The sequence below is a fragment of the Anopheles funestus genome, chromosome X, assembly GCF_943734845.2.
Source record: "Anopheles funestus chromosome X, idAnoFuneDA-416_04, whole genome shotgun sequence".
Classification (NCBI taxonomy): domain Eukaryota; kingdom Metazoa; phylum Arthropoda; class Insecta; order Diptera; family Culicidae; genus Anopheles; species Anopheles funestus.
In genome coordinates this window covers 1,920,174-1,937,333 of record NC_064597.1, presented here as the reverse complement: position 1 = coordinate 1,937,333, position 17,160 = coordinate 1,920,174, and the positions used below count along the sequence as shown (strand labels likewise).

Here is a 17,160-nt window from a genome sequence, read left to right as displayed (position 1 = left end):
ACACCGAAGCTCCTTGCTGCTTCACAATTCGCTGCTCAATGGTTGTTCCTCTCATCCCATTCCATTCCGATCAGAAGCACATCAGCCAATCGCGATATCGTTCCCGGTCGGTATGCGACGATAGGAAAAGAAATGGTGAATATCGTTGCAGCAAAAATGCTCTTGACTGCTCGGAAGGGAAAGATGTTGGACGTAAACGCATTGCACTGCTTTACGGGACGGGATTTGAAAAATTTTCCTATTCTATTTTTATTTTCCAATTTAAATTATTCTCACTTCACTTGAGATGTCACGGCAAGGGAATGCCGGTGTTTTGTGGCCGGCACTGCCGCACATCGGACTCGGTTATGCTACCGTTGACTACGGGATGACAATGACAGTGCCAACCATTTCCCAACATTTCCGCAACCGTGTATTCAGCGCATCATCCCAGAACAACGCTGGTTCTGGTACCCGGGGGTGGGAGGTTTTCCACAGATTCAGAAAAAGTCATTCACATCACCACCAGGCTCGTTCGGGTGGGTTTTCCGGGTAGAATGTATGAGCAAGCTAAGGTAGTTTTGGATGGTTTTGCATGGTTTTTTTTATCGTTTATCTACTCAATGACTCACGAGAAGGCAATGTCTCCTTTGCCTGCAGTTGTCAATACATTTTTAAACGAATTTTAATTTCAATCACATGCATGCATGAACACTTGTTGTGATTGTTCTAACTGGGTTTGGTGTACTTTAAATTTTAATGAGAAATAAATAATTTCCAAACTTTTTTTTGGGAATTTCACTTCACTGAAGTTAAATAATTCATTAGTACATTTATTAATATTACATCTGCTTGTAACAAATTGGCTCAGTATGTGCTTGTGTCGAAAATCATGATTATCACCGATGACTTATCTAATTCATCAGTATGATAATGGTTTCAATCGATTCCAAACAGGACTGGAAGTAAATCAATAATCAGATGCTTGTCCAAAAAAAAAAACACAAAACCTCCACCGAACAGATGCGAACGGTGAGTAAAACCCCCGACCCGGAAAGTGAGTGAAATGAGCAGAACCGAATTTAATTAAGTGTATCCACGAGCGAAAGGGGTTGTCGATTGTTACGCGGATACGGTGACACGCGGCCGGGACCGTTCAATAACCAGGTTTGATGGATCGATTCACGCCGATTCACACGACGCCGTACCTCACACGAGAACGTTGGTGCAGCAAACGCATCGGTAGGTGAATTAGCAAAGGCTAGCGCGACACAATGCCACACCGCACACCGGTGTGCGTGCAAAATGAATTTTCAAACAGCGGCAAAAGCTTCGGGTTTTTGGGACCAAGTGTTGGCACGACTGGCACTTAATGGGCCGACCGAAAGGGGTGATGCACGAAAATTATTAATTATCGTTCAAGTGGACGAGCCGGAAGGTTGTGGACCGTATCAGCAGATCAGAGATTAAGCATCCGGCGGCATGGATCGTTTGCGGATTTTTTTTGTTTTGTTTTCGGGTATACACTCTCCATGACCTGCATTGATTTTTTTTGTGTCGTTGTCTGTATACCCTATGTTTGCCTTACCGCACAAAGGCAAACACTTTCTCACACGGGGCAAACTTGCACCGATGGTATCGAACTTTTCTCACAATCATTTCAATCAGAAATCGAATTAATTTCGCCCACACTTGGTGGTGAAAATCTTTCGAAACGTTGGTCAGATGATTGGATTTTGGGTACGTACGCGATGCGTGATTGATGGCTTCAATTAACTTAACCATCATAGATTCGGCACGCATGACGTTAACACTTGCTCACAACAGAGATGGTGTTCTTCCGGATTCTTCTGGATGGATTGTTTTGTCAGTGCGAAAACTTTTACAGCAAATAATGATAACTTTCTGCTAGCAAAAACCGCAAATTATCTATTGTTCCAGGAATGGTTATGTTAACATTTTCTTAAATACGTTTTATACGGAAATTACATCACGTGTATGTGTTATTGAAACAACCAATTTCACCAAATTAAATTCAAATTCTCCATGTTACTAATTATCTGTATTTAAAAACGCTCCCCCATGATGCGGTATTTAATCATATGTCTTTTTTGCCTATTAGAATGCCTTATGCCACCTTAGTACGAATAAACTACCATGCGTCTCCATCTACTAAGAAAAGTACTAGGCGTCTCCTTTGATATTCATAGAGATAAAACAATTAAATTAAATTAAAAAAATAGAGGAATTGTGTGGTTTGGTACTTGAAAAAATCTCCATTTTCTTTCACGAAACCACCATACTGGCTTCATGTATAATCCTGACGATGGAAAGCCAACTATAACAGTAAGAATAAAAAAACATGATTTTTTTTTGCAAATATTTATTTTTAAATCACCTAAAAGCCTCATCTATTACGATGAATTTGATAAGAAGCGCTAATAATTCTTCCCGTCGAAGTAAAATATCATGCGCCTCCTTTATCTAGTTAAGCACCAGGCGTCCCCATGGAATAGTAATGAACCACCATGCGTCTCCATGATAACTTGTTTTGCAAAATTATCTTCTATTTTCTCGTAAGCTATTCAATAAACTATTTTTAATGTTTTTCCATAACTTGTACAGCTACCGTTCACAGTATGAAATTAATATTCTCTTTTCTTGCGACCTCTTTATCTAGTTAAGCACCGGGCGTCTCCATGGAATAGTAATAAACCACCATGTGTCTCCATGATAATTTGATTTACAGAATTATTTTACACCTTCTCGTAAGCTATTCAATAAATTATTTTGAATGATGTTTCACCTACATACAACTGCACAATAACTTGTACAACTATCGTTCAGAGTATGAAATTAATATTCTCTTTGCTCGAGCACGCTAAATACCGATGTGTATTCACAACAATGGTTCATATCGCATGTTCAATTTGATCACCTTTGGTAAATTGTTAGGTGCATCAAAACATAGTACAGAGCACCAACACTAACGTCAAAATGCACCTTCTTACTTCACGATTTCCATTCCGCCCCATTTTGTTCGCTGATCATTTTGTGCGGGACATTCGATCATCATGATGTTTAATTACACTTCTAGAGTGGTTTCTTAGTATGGTGCATGTAAAATGAACCTGCTACACGCACGTACCGCATGGAAATGATTTCCTCCGTACCTTTGGTGTATGTGTTGATGTTTGTAAGCGGTGCGAATGAGCGGAAACAGCTGATAACGCTTGTAATTAGCCACGGTACTCGGTAAGCCTTCCAATCGGTGCAGGACGAACCGATACGCTTACGTGCAAAGCCGGCTGAAAACCGAACGAACCTGTACTTCAGGAATGTTCATCGAACAACCGTGACTGGTGTCTTCGTGAGGGTGACGTTGCACGGAATGTACAAAAACCCTTCATACACAAAGCGTACCGAAGGGCTAGGGCAATGCGTGGTACCGACAGCAAAAGCCCTATCCTTTTGAGCGAATGCGAATCCATCCTTTCTTACGCGGAGTGGCGAAGGCAATCAATTTGCGTGCATGAAATAATTTGTATTTGTAATTTATAGTACGACCGATTGGTTTTATTTTCTTCGGTCGGTTTTTTCTTTTATTGTCGTCTCACGGCAGACATGCCTGCGGACCGTTTGCCATTGAATAATTCGCTGTATCACAAACCAGGGGGGAAAAGGGTGGAAAGAGGTGACTGGGCGCATTTTGTTGGCAAAAGTCATGCCCGGGGACTAAGGTTGGACGCACCCGACTTACCCCAAAACTATCGCAACGAGTAGCAGGACGGAGTAAATAGCGTTCCGGCTGGATGTTACCGGTTCGGTTCGTAAATAAGCTTGTTTCTCGCTCTTGATGTTTCGATGCTGTTCGCTGCGGCAACACGACAACACGGTCGACTGGCATGCCGCAGGCGGACAATGCCAACCGGGGGTTTTCCACGGGGTTCGGCACGGATCGATTAGTTTGCTTAGACTTAGACATTGACAACGGCCACGCCAAATGGGCCACGTATGGTATTGTTTATCGATTCTGCTGGCACACTTGTGCCTGAAGTGCTGAAGGGACGTTTGCAGCGATTGAGACGTCAGACGTTAGCATAAGCAGGATTTACCAAAAGCTTTACAGTTGGTATGGCACACAAAAAAACAAGCTGCGAGTAGTAGTAGGATTATTGACATTGTGAAAGAAACGCTTAATTTACTGAGTGAATTGAATATAGCTGTTTGTTTTTTCCAAATAATGATTCTTTTTCCTTTAAATTATATTATTTTTATTTTGTTAAAAAATACTTAAATTGCCCTTTCTTACTCCCTGAATTAACAAATAAAATCATGTCGGTTTATTTGTTTAAAAAACAACATAAACAATCCTTCATTAAATTTCACACCACTTGTTCTTACCTTATTCTTAAACTTTGACAGCTCATTACATCCTTAACACAGCGTCACAACGAAAAAAAATAGTAAACGATTAAATCCTTCCGCAGCTAAATGAAACGCACCTTCGCACACCCGTCCCGGCAACAGATGGTGTTTCAGGAACAGTTCCGTGTGCGAAGTAAAAACGGATTTCCAACAAAACACCCCCAAAAAACGGAATAAACCGAAGCGTGTGAGAAGGAGGGAGAAAGAAAGCGTACGAGTGTGAGATCGAGAAGTGAGAAATTATTCATAAGTGACAAACCTCGGGCCATTTCTTCTCACCCCATCGTCCATGAAACCGCAGCACTGGCGACGATGTCGACGACGACGACGACGACCGGAAGGTCCGGAACTCGATAAACTAATTATGAAGCATTTAACGAGCATTTCCGTACCACACTTTTCACCCTCCACAAAATCCCCTTTTTGTGGCAGGTGCACAGACACGTGCCGTGGGAAAACTGTGGGGGGGGGGGGGGGGTTTTGGGTGCGTGCCGTTCTCGTCGGTTTTCGTAGAAATCATCAACAAATTCACCCACGGAGCGTAAAGCCATCATCGTTCAACAAGCAAACGGATTAACAAGCGGCGGAGGTCGTCGTGTGTGTTCGTGGGGGTGGGGTTTTTGGAAAATGATCAACTCAAAGTGATTTCCGGTCTTGAGGCAGGGCTTGTCAACTCAGCGGGTGTGTGGGGGGGGAGTAAAAAGCTAACGACACAAGACCGATATGGTCCATCAATGGTGACCGTTTTCAATTATCACAATATCAAACGCGTCTAGGAAAGATCTATGATGGCGGGGGAGGGGAGGGGGTGGGAAAATTTCACCTGACAGGTTGAAAAGGAAGTTATATTTCCATTTTCCCCTTCTTCCCTCTCACTCCCACCGTTGTTTCTTTCCAGCTAAATAGTTCTACCCCCCCTTCCACCCCCTTCCGGAGGGTAAACCGATTATTCATGGCGACAAGAGATTTCATTGCCACGGCATGCTTCCGATCGCTTCATGTTTTCCCGCGGATGTGTTAGTTTTCCCAACAAAACGTCCACCAGCACGTGAGAATTCGAAAACTAAACTCCCTTCGTTTAAATTCCCTCTCGCTCGTCGTCACACTTTCATCCCCCCCACCCCTGTTTTCCACCCCTCCAGGAAGGGGGTACAACAGCTCAACACTTTCCACTGTGTGTTGTTTGTTTTCTTTCACGTACGACAACCTCACCCGTTGCTCACTCACTATATATTGGTGAGGGTTCGATTTGACGCTCGTGTGTGTGTGTGGAGGGGGGTGGCTCAGGTGTATTTTGATGTTTGATTTGCACTGATTTATAGCGCTTTGATTATCGCCATGTCTAGCGGTTTCCGGTGCATCGACATTCAGCAACCCCGTAGCGCCATTTTGCGCCGTACAACAACAGTTCTGCAATGGGGCATCCACTATCCATTGAGAATGTTGGAAATGCATTTCACGGGGTTGTTGTTGTGGGAGGGGAGGGGGAGGAAGGGGGAGGGGGCGAAGGATTTATATTCTACCCGATCTCTACCCTTTGGTTGGCTGTCTGTTGTTTTCGAACACAAACCGATTCGAGTACGTGCGTGTGTGTGGGGGTGAAATAGTTGTTGCATCCCGTGGGGGTGAGTTGAGGGGTGGGGGATGATGCACATTTGGGTGTACCGTCTAGGAGAAAACAGGGAATGTTGCCTGCAGGGGGTGCAGGGGAAAGGATTTTCCTGCAGAGAGGGAATTTTAGTGGTGAACGAACCGTTTTGTGTTGGTGTTGGCGTGTTTTGGGCACATGGTTGGATTTAACTAGCTTGCGCGTACACCTGCCACCTTCACACAAGCACACACACACACACACACACACACAAAACGTCGGGGGAGGCCGGTTGTTTATCGAGCTGTATCAAATAATTTTGTGGTCGACAAGCACTGCTTCAAATCGTTTGATCCCTCCCTCCCTCCCTCCCCCTTCAACTAGCCCTCTTTCCCATCGTGCGTGTTCCCTACGGTTGTACGCAGCTTTGAGGACGGTTCGATCTCTTCCCCCTAGTCCATCCACGGTGTTGGTGGTGGTGGGTTGGATTTCGGATTCAATTAGCTGAACGCACACACGCGAAACCAAAGTGGACGGTATGGCCGAATGCATACCTCCCCCCTCCCCCTCCTTCCCCCCCTTTCCACCCAGCTGGTGTTCGATTTGCTTGCGAAAAGCTTTTGCGCGCTGTTTGAACGGTTTGAACTTGAACTCCAACTCGGTACGGTCAGCGTACTGTTTGTTCATTAAGACTTTCACATTTGCACCTTTCTGCGGGGCGGTGAAAAGGGCTGGCTGGTAATGTGTTCCGGGCATCTAAGATGCCAAACTGATTGAAAGCAATTGAAATCGAGCACTTCGCTCGGCTGTGTTTTTGGTTTTGGTGATGATTAGTGAAGTGTTACCCCCAGGATCCGTTTGTGGACAGAGAGGTAGTTTCGTTTCCGCTCAAACTACCAGCACAAAGTGGACAATGATTGGTTTTTGGACAAGACTTTTGGGTATTAATTTTTTTTTAGGTTATTCGATTTTTGTTCTCCTTTTGTCAAGCTTTTAGACTAGTAGATTAAGATTTACTGAGAATGTAATTTAGAAATTTTTTTTTTTGCTTCTTCTATCTATCAAGACTTATTTTACCGCAGCAGAATAGTCTTATTTTTGACTTATTTTTTAGTAGCAAAATAACATTTTTTTTTTACTAGCAGATCCTTGCTAGTCTTTGCTACGGGGAGACAGTCCGGATGGGATTTAATCCCCAATCCTGTCGTGTGAACTAGCTCCATTTATCGCCCTTGAATGTAATTTATGAGCTCCATAAATTTGAGTTCATAAATAACTTAATAACAGATTAATATTTTTCAGATATTAAAAACAGTATTTTTGTTATATTCTTCTTCTTCTTCTTGGCTTAACGACCTTACAGGTCACGCCGGCCATTTCTGGCTTACTAGACTTATTTTACCACGTAGCCGGATAGTCAGTCCTTGCTACGGGGGGACGGTCCGGATGGGATTTGAACCCGGTCCGGCCGTGTGGACTGGCGCCGTTTATCACATGCACCACCGAGCCGCCCCTATTTTTGTTATATTACGCACTGTAGAAAGAATACAAATGATGCGTACTATAATTACGTATTAATATATTTACCATTTAAAAATAAAGGAATATATAGTGTTTGGTATCACAGGGTTAATAGAAACGGTTGAATATTTTTAATGCGACAAACATTTAGAATAAAATTTGTAATATGTTTATAATATTACATAAAATTATCTCATTTTCATTTTAAAAAATGCGAAGCAAAACTTTGCTTATAAAATACATAAATGAAACAAGAAAAACTATGTTTCATATATTGCAATTTTTGCAATTTTTTATTTTTATATTTTTTTCATTGGCATTTCAATATTTTAAACAAGCTCTAGAAAACGATTTTCTATAGATGCGAACACCACTATAGAATAAAAAAATATATTTTTGTCAAGGTAACCTATTTGTCTGCGTTAGTGTAAAACCATGCCCCAAACTATACACGGCCCAAATGGCCAAACAATTTTTTTGTAATAAATAAACTTACTGGACGTCTCTTAAGCACAGACACGATCATCTCATGCAGCAGTCTGCCATCGGGTTGTTATGGACATGGCGATTTTTTTTCGTTTTTTTTTGGAAATTAAACAAAATGTGGAAATGTGACGGATTGATTGAAGACCAGTGGTTGATCGTGTCCTGTGTGGAAGGGGCGCCTAATGGCACACCTGCTTAAGTAGTGACCGTCCCGTTCAGTTGCGATACCACAAATTCACTGCACATTTTTGGCTAAGTTTTTTCTTCCTTTCCATGTAAAATGTTTTATGATTGATCAATTTTAAGTTGTAAGAAGGGTAATGTTTTTTCTATTATAAAATACTACAACTGTGAGATGAAAAAAACGAAGTTTCAAACCCATGCGAAATATCGTGTTGAAATTTTTTATCGAAGTTGATATAAAATTTTTCATACAATAAAATAGTTTCCAGAAAAAAGCATACGTATTACGGAGAAGAAGAAAAATATTTCCCTATCATCAGAGTAGTAACGCAAATGGAATGCATTTTCATGCTTTTCGAGCTGAGACTGAACAAGCATCCGTTCGCAATCCCCTAGTACAGCTCTTTTCATTTCGTTGGTAGGCCAAAAAACCAAAAACCGGAACCAAACCGTATACCGTAGCGCAAAGATGAATATTAACCAGGGGGCGCGCGCGTTCAAGAGACTTCAATTGAAGAACGAAAAGAAACCACCCGTAAACGTCCGTCTGGCGTGTGGCGCTTTACACGGTGGCGACAACAGTATGACATGACTTTTCTCACACGTAGAGCCCAACTCACATGAATGCTTTGAACACTTTTCCGGCGTTTTTTACTTTTAAAAGGGATCGACGTTGAATTGTGGAACCGGTCGGTTCGTTATCCTTTCTTTTTTGTTTTTTGATGGTGTTGAAACAATTTGTTTATCTCTTTGCAGCACCAATTTTAAAACGATCTGTGACACTACTGGTTACAAGCTTTAATTGTGGGTTTGATGTTTCACTTTTCTGCACATACACACATATTGAAAACTTTTTGATTAAATTACAACACTCGGTACGGTATGGTTAGCACTTTTCGGAATATAATTTTTAATGTTTTTTTTGTGTTGCTTACGACAGCCCACAAAAGGTTGCCTAAGAATGACGATTTTCCATCATCTTGATAGTAGCCGATGGAGCGATCAGTATTGTTAAAACTGTGGAGTTCACTGTGGAAAGATCTTGTGTAAGATAGTTTTCTCACCAACACCTTCTGGTTGAAACTTTTAATAAACTCTTTTTGTTTGCAATATTATTATACATATTTTCACCACCATTGAAGTGTCTTTTCTTTCTGGTATGTATGAAGTATTTCGATCAATTTGATCAAATGATCTAGTACAGTCTACGCAAAATTGCGTACAAATAATCAAAAGGTAACCGGGATCGGTTACCGAACACGTATCCGATCACACTCGATCGTGCATTGTAAACAGCTCAATGCAAAACTCAAAAAAAATTATTTTCCTAAGCGAACACACGCGAACGGTACGATAGTATACATCCAGTAGTGAACGATACGCGCGACAACACACCTCTACACGACCGTTTGACAGTACAGCTGATGCGATACTGGAGCGCGCACGCACTGACATCTGCCAGCACAGGCTCCTGGCACAAATCGTTCGTGTGTGTGCTAGTGTATATGTTTGTAAGCAGAGGGCGGTCGCGTTGGTTCGACAATGCTCCAAAAGCTTCGGCTCGCGTGTTTCCCCAGCGCGAGTAAAATAGTAAACACCGAGTGGATGAACCACGAATGAACCATAGGACGAGTGAATTCATTGTACGGGAAAATGTTACTCTTTCCGTAGTACTATGGTAAATTGAAACGTCAGAATTAATTAATTGGAAATAATTATTGCTTTCTTGTTTACAGCAATAAATATAGTGTTTTTTTTTGCTATTTTTGGTTTTGACCGTATCGATCTCATAAAAAAAACATTTTTTTTTTTATTTTTGAGATCAAAACAGTGTTTGACAGCTACCGAATAGTATATACGACTTACCGTCTGGTCTATCAAAAAGTTTGCCAAACTTTTAAAGTCAAATCGTATGGAGAACTGTCAAATTTCTGTTGGTCCCACCTTATTTCATCACCTTGGTATCGCCTTGCTTCAATTATACGAAAGCTCTGTAATAAATAGTTTTGTTTTCCATAGCCGTTGTGTTACAACTAGTGCTATCGAATCAAAAATATACGTAGACACCTCCAGAATAGATTGTAATTAAATTGAACACTCTTCTTTATAATTTTAATAATACAATCGCTCGATTTTATTTCGAATCATTTTGTATACAACAGAAAGCTTTAATTTTGACAGCTCAAAATCTGTTTGGCAAACTTTTTTGATAGACCAAACGGTTAATAAATGATCATGCTATTTCCTGCATGATGAACCTGTTTGTATCCTTGTTACAAGGGGAACTTTTTCGGAGGGGATTTTCTACTCATTCATTCTTGTGATTAATGTTTTACATTTTTGTGGAACTATCCGGCTGCGTGGTAAAAACAAGTCTTTTTTTTTTTTTTTTTTTTTTTTTTTTTTTTTTTTTTTTTTTTTTTTTGTTAACGGGGAGGGAACCTTCAAAAGGTACCCACCTCGAAGGGCGGCTTGCGGCTACAAACCAATCCCTCCGAGATGGGTTATGTGGGATTCATCGTGACGCTGGGCCCGTGAAGCGGACCCGGCAGCCGATGGGACCCTAACTAAACCACTCCTCGACCTGATCCGAACCCTGCCGATGCGCTTGATGTGCGTAGTACTCCATGCAGGAACGTTTGTGCGATGCACCCATCCTGTTGACGCGCTGCTGCTTTCCAATGCTGCTACTGCGTCATCCGTCCTAGTTGTCTCAGCTGCTGCTGCTGCTTCGTGCCTTCCTTCCACTGCTGCTGCTTAATTCCGCCCGTCCGTAGCCGCTACTTCCGGTGGGGTCTAGCTCCTGCTGCTGCTCTGGTTACTCGTTGCTGCTGCTGTTGCTTCCGTTGTCGTCATCCTTTGGTGCGGTCCCGTTTGTTCCGTGTTCCGCCGTCGTTGTTGTCGTCTCCGTCTGGCCGTAGGTGGACTTTCCTCATTCCATCTCACTTGGAGGTTTCTGAAGATGGTCCTTGCGGCGGTCCGGACTGCTTCCCATGTGTTGCTGTTGGCACACATTTCCGCTGCAAGATTTTCTATCGTCAAGCGGGAGTGGCTCTGCTGCTGCATCTCGTGTTGGGTTCGAGCGAACCGTGGACAGTGGAACATTACGTGGTCGACATCTTCCACTTGGTGTTCACACACCGGGCAGTTTGGCGAGCCGTCGAGGATGCCTTTTTCGACGAAGTAGCTCCGGAGAAACCCATGCCCTGTAAAGAGTTGAGAGAGATAGAAATCAATTTCTCCGTGCTTGCGATTTACCCAGGACATAATGTCCGGGATAATTCTCCTCGTCTTCATCCCCGGCGATCTCGGCTGCCCCGCTCCGGCTGTCCATTGTTGTTGCCAGCGTCCCATGGTCTCTTCCCTTTGCCGCTTTCGTATGTCTGGTCCTGGACTTCCCCTCGCTACCTTTTCGTCGTGGCAGCGGATGTCCTCCTCTAGGAGGAGGACTAACGGGATAGTGCTTGCGACCACGCAAGCGGCATCGTAGGAGACCGTTTGGAAGGCACTGGCCACTCGAAGAACTCCTGTGCGGTGCGCCCTCTGAACCGTGGTCCGGTGAACGTCCTTCTGAAGAAGCGTCCGTCCCCACGATGGTGCCGCGTAACGGACAATGCTATTCCCAACGTTAACCAAGGGTCTCCTTCTGCTGCTTTTTGGGCCACACTTATTCGGCATCAGAGCGGTCAAGACATTCGTGATACGTGATGCCTTGCTGCAAACCTTTTCCAAATGCCGACCGTGGTGCTGTTTGCGGCAGAGCTCGACCCCCAGGTACTTGAGAGATTCCGTGGATACGATCGTGTGTCCCCCCGCACGTAGTTGGCCTACCTGCGGGTTGTGATGAGTGCAGAAGATCATGTAGCCGGTCTTTTGATGGGCCAGCTTCAATCCCACTCCATCCATCCAACGCTCGATCATCTCCAGGTTCCTCGTAGCAAGGTTGCTGATTTCCTGCGGGTCCCTCCCGATAAGGGTGAACGCCACATCATCAGCAAACCCTATAATGTCCGCACGCTTTCCGAACAGCTCCAAACGAAGAAGGTCATCGTACATAACATTCCACAGTGTTGGTCCTAGAACCGAACCCTGCGGGACACCTGCCGATACTGGTAGCGAGACCATTCCTTCATCCGTTTCGTAGTGGAGCGTGCGATTCGTGAAGTAGTTCCGCAGCAACGCCTGGAGGTACGGTGGCGTGTTCCTTCGCTGCAGAGCTGCTCCGATCGCTGTCCAGTTGGCCGTGTTGAAGGCGTTCTTCACGTCGATTGTCACCATCGCACACAGTCGATCGCCCCTGCGCTTCTTGTCGAGCGCAACCCTTCCGTTGGCAATCACCCTGTTGATGGCATCCATGGTTGAGCGTCCTTTCCTGAATCCGTATTGGGCATCAGCGAGACCGCCCGTTGCATCCAGATGCTCCGTAAGTCTGCGCTGTATGAGTCGCTCCAATACTTTTCCCAGAACACTCAGCAGGCAGATTGGCCGGTACGACGATGATTCTCCGGGTGGTTTCCCGGCCTTCGAGAACAGCACTAGCCGTTGCCTCTTCCATTCGACGGGGAAGTGGCCGGAATCGATGTAATGCTGGAACGTTCTCATGAAGACGCGTGGAAACGCCGTCATCGCCGCAATCAAGGCCACGTTCGGAATGTTGTCGTCTCCTGGGGCACGCTGGGGATTGAGCGATTTTGCAATGCTCACCAGCTCACCCTCGGTAACGGCATCCCGTGCCGTGTCTTCGTCCGTCAATCCTGTTGCCGTGGGCCATTCCATGGGCGGTTGCACCGGAAAAAGTTCGCCGACGATGTGCTGCAGCTTGGCTGGATCCCGTTCCATCGGTACTCGGGCTCCTTGCCACATCTGCCTCCGGATTTTGTAGCCTGGCCCGAATCCGTGGGGCCCCAGCTGTTCCGGAAGTTGATCGCCCTGCTCCTTCTTGCTCCGCTTGACCGCTTGCTCCAGTGCTGCTCTCGCTGCTGTGTACGCCGGACGGCGATCCTGTCGCTGCTCTTCCGTTCGGGCTCGCCTGAGTCTTCTCCGCATCCCGATGTAAGTGCGACGTAACTGGGAAATCTCGTTATTCCACCAGTACACCGATCGTCGTCCTCCCCGTGCTGCTGGCAATCTCGGCATCGTCGCGTCGCAGGCAGTTGACATTACCTGCGTCAACTCGTCCGCCAAGAGGGTGCGATTGTAGATGTCCAGTGACCCCAGAATTTCAACGAACAAGTCCTTGTTGAAATACCGGGTTGCCCATCTGCTCTCCGAAGCCTGCTGTGCACTGTGTCCCAGGTTACGCTGCGTCGTCGTCCTCCCGACCGCAAACTTGATGGTATTGTGGTCACTTGGATTTTCGTCGCAGACTCGCCAGTTATTTTCCCCCAGAAGAGACGAGCTGCAGAAGGAAACGTCGATAATGGAACTACGGCCACTGTTGTTGCTCCAGGTTGGCCGGTTGCCCCGGTTCAACAAGACTAGCTCAAGTGATGCCATAGCATCCATCACCACTGCTCCCCTATGAACTCGTTCTCCATCGTTGTGTCTGCGTTCCATCCCCCACGCTCCTGACCAGGCGTTGACGTCCCCGCCGATCACGGTGTCCCGATTCCGCGGAATCACCGACGCAATTTCGGTCCATTTGCGTCGATAATCCTCCACTGACAAATCGGACCCCACAGGAGGTAGATACACGGAGCAGAAAACGATACCACGCATTTCGACCACGACGAAGTAATCCCGCCGATTCTCGATTATGCGTTGGATAGGGTATCTTCCTGTCGATACTGCTGCAACTCTGCCCGTCGGATCCGCGACCCAGTTACCGTTGTTCTCCGGAATCCGGTATGGATCGGCGATCAACACTATGTCGCAGCCTTCGTTCCGAGCAGTCTGCATCAGCATGTCCTGGGCCAGCTGGCTGTGATTAAGGTTCTGTTGAAGGACATTAATCATGACGAGGCCGGTTTTTTACCCCTTCTCCTACTTGGCGGCAGTTGCGCTGTCCGAACGAGTGCCCGATTGCTTCCGGGCCCTTGCAGACGAGGCACTTCCGTTCCTTGGTGCACGGTCCTGGGTGCTTAGTCTCCGCACATCGATGACACTTGCTTGACCGATCCTTCCCACGGCAGTGAGTGGCAATGTGGCCAAACTCGTAGCACCGATAGCATTGGCGCTTCACCTCAACCTTCTTGAACCGGCAGCACTGGCTGAATCCGACAACATGCTGTTTTAGTAGCACGTCGTCCGTTACTGCCACCTCTGGGCATCCGAAAAATGCGACCAGCGTTCCGTAATTGGATTTAACGGTACTGATCTGGTCCGCGTAGATCGTGACTCCCAGGGCTGTGCTTAGGTCCGTTGCGATTTCCTCATTGGTGCAGCTTGGTGGAATGTTCGTGCAGGTGAGGCGAGTTGTGGGGGTCCGTGGTCGGGCTTTCGCTTTGCCCTCCAGTGCTTCGGACACTTTCCGCCACATCTCAAGCGTCTCGTCGTGACTCTTGCAGGACAATTCCAGAAGAATATTCCCCTGGAAATTCATCCTTACACGCTCCACTTTCTGCCGATCATCCCCCAGCTTTTCCTTGAGGATGCGCATCATCTCGTCCTGTGTTGTGTTGTTCGTTGTTTCCAACTCCAACGCATCTGGGACGCGATGCGCGCGCTGCTTCGGTTGTTTTGGTTGTTGCTGATGCTCCGGCTGCTGCCGCTGCTGCTGCTGGTTCGCGTCAAGCGCCGCTGCTTCCTGCTTCCGCTGCTTCCTCCGTGCCCGTCGCTTGGCCTGTTTGCTCAGAACTTTTGTCCATTCGGGCGCCGGTTCTTGAGACTTGTCCTGGTCCTGTCTGTTGTCCGTAGTCTTGTTCTTGGTTTGTCTGCGTTTGCGTTTCTTTGTCTTTTTGGCTGTTTGTGTGTCTGTGTGTTTGTCTGTTATGTTGCTTGCCTCATCGTTTGAGAGGGTCAAGGGTGTGTCCGTGGTCGTGGGGATGTCTGTTTCAGAGTTTTGTGTGGTTTCGGTCTTTTTGTTTGTTTGTGTTTTGGTGTTTGTGTCTTTTGGTGTTTTTGTCATTTTGTTTGTGTGGGTCGAAGGGTTGTTTGTTTGGGTGTCTTGTGTGTTTGTTGGTTTGTCTGTTTGTGTGGTGTCTTCGTTGTTTGGGTTGTCTGATGTTTGGTTTATCTGTGTTTGTGCCTGTGTTTGTTCCTGTGTCCACTGTTTTACAGCGTTCAACTTAAGCAGAAGCTTATTGTTGGCCTCCAAGATCAATTCCGTCATGTGCGTCAGCTCTTCCACCTCCTCTTTGGTCGGACCGGGAGACAGCTGTTTTCCGGGAGACTGAGGTGCAGGCTGGGCCTCCACTAGTGAAGACCTGGCCACTTCACCTACATTACCCGTGGACTGCCGCTCAACCGGTGTCGCAATGAGTTCCAGTAGTTCGTCCACTGCACGTGGCGGTGATTCGGGAACGTCCGTCATTGTTGTTTTGTCGTGATATCCCGTCTTGTTTTTGTCGGCTGTGTCGGCAAGCAAATTCAGGGAAGTCCTGAATTTGAGTGCCCAGTCTTTTGGCATAGTAAGGAGTCCTTTTGTCTTCTGTCCGTCGCGTATGTCACGGATTAAGCCAGTCAGTATCGCCATTGCCCGCTCTAAATCATTCGCGGGACTGATGCCAACGGGGTACCGTGCAAGGAAGTCCTCCAAGCTGCGCCCAGCCGTAGATGCAACCAGTGGTCCCGCACTCCCCTCGATGACCGGCTGCAGCGTCGACCGCTTTGCCAGGCCCAGTCCAACCTTCGAAGTGCTTTTCAAAGGTGCGGAAGCTTCCGCAAATGGAAGGGTTGGCATGGTCGGCGAGGAGCCTAGTGTCATCCGGCGAGTGAGTAGGGCCTCTTGTCTGGTTGACATCAACGGGGTCGCCGTGCTTAGGGAGGCCCGTCCTCTGGAGGTCACCCGGGCCGGTCCCGACAGTCGCTTGGGCGATGCGGTCAGTTGCGACCTGGAGGTACTGCGCGTCATTGGGGCCATGGTGGAAGCAGGTGGAGTTTAACCTGGAAATATAAGAGCAGAGGGAAAGTGTAGTATTGCCTTTTTTGGAGGATAGGGATAAAAGTGAAAAACTTTGCCCTGGAAGAGAAAAGAAGAGGGAGAGTGTAGTATTGTTTAATTGGGTAGGAGGGGTTCTATCTGAAATTATAAGAACAGAGGGAAAGTGTAGTATTGCTTTTTTGGGGGAGGAGGGTTGAATTAAGAGGTTTTTCCTGAAATAAAAGAGAGGAAGGAGAGTGTAGTATTGTTTATTAATGGGGGGGGGGGGGTAGGTAGGTTAAGCAATTTTCTGGAAATATAAGAAGAGAGGGAGAGTGTAGTATTGTTTGATAGAGGGGAGGAATTTAAGGATTTTTTATGAATAAGAAAATAATTAGCACTGATAAGAGATAGAGAAGAGGAAAAGTGTAGTATTGTTAACAAGTGGAAGGGGATTTGGTAAATTAGTTATGAGGAAATGAGGATTTTGGCTGAAAATATAAGAGAGGAGGAGAGTGTAGTATTGCCTTGTGGGTTTAACGGATATATGGGATGGGTGTGAGAATTTTGACTGTAAGGAAAGAGGAGAATTAGAGCTGGAATTGTAGTAAAAGAAGGAGAGTGTAGTCTTGTTTATAAATTGGGGGGGGGGGGGGGGGGGGGAGATTATAAATTAATAGGATTATTTAATTTGTGCTAAGCGTGAGAGAGAAGAAATGTTGTGGATATGCCGAAGAAAATATATATATATATAGTAGTATTTTCGGATTTGGAAGGTTTAGGTCGTAAATCGAAGTTGGTTTAATGTTCGGGAATTTTAATGCTAGAGTGTACAGTAGGGTATTTTTGAAGGGGATTTGGATTTGTATACGGAAACCTAATATATTGTTATTTAATTATTAGAATACTTTGAGTGAAGATTGATTATTTCCAGAAAAAAAATTATTCAGGGATT

The 17,160-nt window shown here is 45.6% G+C and overlaps 1 protein-coding gene across 2 annotated transcripts in view; it reads right to left on the bottom strand.

Moving 5' to 3' along the window:
• The window catches only part of LOC125761283 (protein amalgam), a 47,031-nt gene extending 37,065 nt beyond the window's left edge, over positions 1-9,966 (bottom strand). For both annotated transcript variants that reach the window (XM_049422278.1, XM_049422285.1), the window contains exons 1-2: positions 9,581-9,966; positions 8,013-8,350 (exon numbers count right to left, since the gene is read on the bottom strand). The gene's annotated coding sequence lies outside the window, so the exon portion shown is untranslated. The remainder of the gene's footprint in view (positions 1-8,012; positions 8,351-9,580) is intronic.
• Between the last annotated feature and the right edge of the window lie 7,194 nt (positions 9,967-17,160).